Here is a 5,000-nt window from a genome sequence, read left to right as displayed (position 1 = left end):
ATGGCCAAGTCAGGGCCAAGTCATTAGACTACCTGACAGCTCGTTTCATTAATGACTTTGTGTGGATCACCGTCATCATTATAGTCGTCATCATCATCATCATCATCATCATTATGAACCTCATCAGTACCAGCACAGCCAAAACTACATGTGAAAATGCATACAGTAGTTTCCCGCTAACTCGAGTGCCGTGGCGTTCGCCGCTGTTTTCAGCAGTTTGGAGAGCTGCTCAGCTCCTTCATTCACATGTCCCTGTCACTGCCGTCTGTCCGTCTGATCTCATTACAGAAGATTAGCCTTCTGCGATGGATGGATGGATGGGTGAGTGAAAGGCAGGGATGCTACATGTCACAAAAAAACTGGCCACGATTTTTTATTTAGCAATATATGCTAAATATTGTTTACATGTGGAATTGTTAAATGTCCCTAGATATCTAAGGCGCATCTTCTTGCCACATATACCGGCGAAATTACCGGCACCGGTTTGATAAATATAACGCGCGCTTGCTGGATTTCCCGTTATAACCACCGTGCAGTCACAATGTGTGCAGGCTACTTGAAACGAAATGAAGTGATATGTTGATATATTTCTTAGTTTCTTACTCTATTGTTTCTCACATAGGCTATTTTATTTCTCGAGGCTAAAGAAGCAAGCATGAAAGTTGCGATGCACACAGTATAAAACACAGATTATCCTCACTGACAATAATCTAAGCAGTAGGCTACAAAAACAAAACCAGCACAGCATGTTTCATGATGTCACTGTACCTTCATCGCTATTCCAGGCTGTGGAATTTGTCGGATAATGACAAAATGATGCGCATTGCAAGAACACAAAGATTCACTACATTACGTCTTCGATTCCAGTCTCTCCCGATACATTTGCAAAGAGAAGCATAACGTAATGGACTAGAATATTTCCACCAATCGGAATTAATCAAAGGTCCCGTTATGTATAGCAGCCAATTGCGTTTGAGTGGGCGGACCCGAGTCTCGCTGTTATGTATAGAGGCCAATGGCGTTTGAGTGGGCGTGCTCTGCCTCTGTGCGGGCACGCATGTTTGCAGACGCACCATCCAGACCCCGAGTAGCCTACACTCAGTTATAGCCGGAGTCGTTGATACATACATCACAACAAATGATGAGGTTGTGCAAAGTTTTTTTTTGTTTTGTTTTCATTTGTTGCAATGCTCGCTAGGTTATCATCTTCTGTATGGCATAACACCTGAATATGTCTTTCTTTCTTTGTCGTTTTTATTTTCCTCAGCAACCCAGTTTGGTTGCATTCCTGCACTCCCCTAAAAAAATATTTTTTTCCCCGATCAGATCCGTTCTGGTCTAGATTACAGTAAAGTAGGCCTAGAGGTGTAAAGTTAAATGTCCCATTCCTCAGTGAGTGGTGCAAGCATGGGTATTTTGGTGGCATGCAATGGAGAGACACATGCACATTCCGATGACAGGTGAATTCCTTCAGAGAGGCCACCATATTAGGCATGTCTGTAACAGATGTTTACAGAACAAAACGCACTAAGCCAAAGAATTACGAAATTGGGTTCCCAGAGCGTAAAATCTCCTGCAGGTGCAGCTTTCATAGACGCGCTTCCCACACGGAGGGTCTGTCATGAACACTGAGTTAACTGCGCCATCTAGAGTCACATTAAGGAAGTGCATGAAATGGGCGTCTAATTACTGTGAAGAACTTTCTCTTGAGGCTAACATATGGAGGAGGCTTTCAAGTTCAGTTTTAATTACCTTTACATCTACAGTGTAAAAACGACCAACAAAGTCACGCGATTCAACTACTGCTCTTGCCTGACTGCAGACATGTGGGCACACACTGCACCACCTTGCTGATGTGGAAATCTGATCAGTCTGTTGGAGGTACAGTATGTGGGCATGTGGGCACACAGTGCACAACCTTGCTGATGTGGAAATCACTATCAGATCAGTCTCATGGAGGTATGTGCTGGAGCGTAACATAAGCAGAAGCAACATAAGCAGAAGCAGAATAAGGTATTGATAGGCTATTGTTACTAGGCCTGTATCTCTCTCTCTCTCTCTCTCTCTCTCTCTCTCTCTCTGTGTGTGTGTGTGTGTGTGTGTGTGTGTTAGGTCCAGAGAACCACAAAGGCTCCGTCCCCAGGAGGAGGCTTCAGGGGGCCAGACAAAAAACATCAATAAAACGGTACAATTTCTAGTCATCTAAATGTTTCTCCACAATTTATTTTTTCAACTATGCAAATATTTCAAATATATAATATAAATTATTCCGCAACCTGACTCATACCAAGCCATACCCAGTCTTGCCAACGTTGAAAGAATTTTATGAGACCAAATTTTACCACGTAGAGGGTACCCCTGGATCCTCCAACTTACATTCAATACCTTTTCGAAACAATAAGTAAGACCTTGAAAATGAAATGTAGGCTATATATCTATGTATGTGACTCTGTAGCTCAGCGGCAGAATCAACTTAAAGTAACAACAACTGACGAAATGTGAGATCAAGCGATATGCGTAGTTTAGAGCATGGAATCATACAAGCGTACTAGGAGGTCAAAATATGTGTCTGCTATGCAAAATAGATAGATAGATACTTTATTGATCCCCAAGGGGAAGTTCAAGTTCAAGTTCAAGTTGCGTACATGTTGGCAGGTCTGCAAACAACTAAATACATGAGAAGGAACCACACTGGTGTGAAGATGCGTTGAGTAAACAGTCATTGTAAACCTGTATTGTTATTGCAGGACTGGATGCCACACCCTTGCTGACAAGCCCCTCATTTATGATCAAATCTGTCAATACATTTCAACAAGTCATGACAGACAAATTCTCTATCATGCTGTTCATTCTCTTTTTCTTGATGCAAAGCGACTTACAGCAACTTGAGGTTAAGTGTCTTGCTCAAGGGCACAACCATGGCAGCTGGGAATCAAACTTTTCTCAGGCTGTACCCCACGCAGGATTAACCAATACTACTGCGGCTATATTGGGAAACATGTGTGGACACAATGGAACGTTTTATGACACTTGTAATAAAATAGCTCTCAGCCGGCCCACCATCAACAACAGACACAGGTCATGAGAAGTCATGTATGGAAAAATTACAGTTGTGTATCATTATTATTATTTGATCACTTTGGTTTAACTGTCAAATTGTTTATAGTTTTTCACTGCTAAAAATCTAAACCCCATTTTCTAAATGAAATGCTAGGATGCCTGAACATATTTCTTGAATCAATCACTCTTTTGGCAAAACCAATTTGGAGATCTCATAGACTCCTTTTTCAAAACTCTAAACATATTTCCATGCAATGCACAAACAAGTGGCTGAACAGTGCAGGTTCATATCAACAATAGACAGAAATTGTCAGTTAGACATTAGAGTGCATTGTATAGGCTGTGGACTGTAAATTACTGTCATTATTGCCTGTCTTTTGTTTTGCTTTATTTTTGTTATGCAAAAAGCATTTTTTGCATTTTACCATACGCTATATAACAGGTGTGATCCATTTCTAGTAATTGTGTTTACTATTATGCATCACAAGTGCATCACAATGCAAAATGTGTATTATTGTATGAGCATGTGTAATGAGTTTTGCAAAAATAGTCTGAAATCTGCAACTGTGCTTTATATGAAAACTGTTTAACCAAAATGGTGATCGAATCAAGAAATATGTTCAGGCAAGTGAGAATTTGGTTCAGAGAATGGAGTTTAGTTTAGTGCAGCAATTGTGTATTTAATTGCACATTATTTTTGTTATCCATGACAAATTATTTTTCATGAAATTAGTTGGAATACAATATAAAGAAAGTAGGAAATATATTCATTGTCAAGTTTAAATTGAGTTAAAATAACAAATTCAAAGTTTACCTTTTGTCAAAAAAGAACAATTTGCTTTTCTTTTGAAAACAAGGACATTTCTCGATGGCTCCAAACTTTTGAATGGAAGTGTGCAGTAGTTCATGTCATTTTAATAGCACATTTTCCCATGGGGATCAATAAAGTTTCTATCCGTCTGTCTATCTATCTATCTATCTATCTGTCTGTCTATCTATCTATCTATCTACTGTATCTATCTATCTACAGTATCTATCTACTGTTTCCTGTCCAGTTGCTGTGCTGATCACTGACCAGCAGAGGGAGCAGTGGGCTAACATTATGGTGGTTACATCACTTTATCCTCGAGCGTCACAGTAGAGTCACGACGACACTACTGTGCTTATAAACATCACAGACCACACACACACACACACACACACACACACACACACACACACACACACACACACACAGTACACAAACACACACACACGCACGCACACATATACAGTACACACACACACACACACACATGTTAGCATGAACGTATGCACACACAACAAAACGCTCAAGAATAAAAATCAGTGCACTTATGTACACAAAGCACAAGCAATTTCTGTCCAATCATGCACATCTGGCAACGTTTGAGTTATAGCAGTCCTTTGATCAACCATTTCAGTAACTCCTCCCCCCTTAGGGCCAAATCAGTGTTGGCACCTAATAGATGTAGAATGTTGCACAAGAACTCAAAAAAGCATATTCTTGCAGTTTGCAGGTCATAACTGGTCGGCTATCTATTGTTTTGCATACATGTCCTACGACAAGGTAACATGGTGTGGCTCATATACTGTCAACGTTTGCTCCTGGAGGATCTTCCTCAGGCTTTCATTTTCAACTTTTCAACTTTCAACTCTCCTCAGGCAAAAGTCCATTTCCTTTGTTGATAGCTTTGAGCGTGCAGCGATTCAAATGTCTTTAGACGTGCCGTGCGTTCACAAAACCTACATCAGTGAACCCTGTAGGCACACACACACACACACACACACACACACACACACACTGGGATCCACACACACACACCTGCCTGGGCTGCAAGACAAGGCAAACATCGTGGCAGAATAAGAAGCTCCCCCAGAGCGCAACAGATAAATCTATCAGATTTAAGAGGAACAAGGAC

The sequence above is a fragment of the Sardina pilchardus genome, chromosome 14, assembly GCF_963854185.1.
Source record: "Sardina pilchardus chromosome 14, fSarPil1.1, whole genome shotgun sequence".
Taxonomy (NCBI): domain Eukaryota; kingdom Metazoa; phylum Chordata; class Actinopteri; order Clupeiformes; family Clupeidae; genus Sardina; species Sardina pilchardus.
This window is presented reverse-complemented; position numbering follows the sequence as displayed.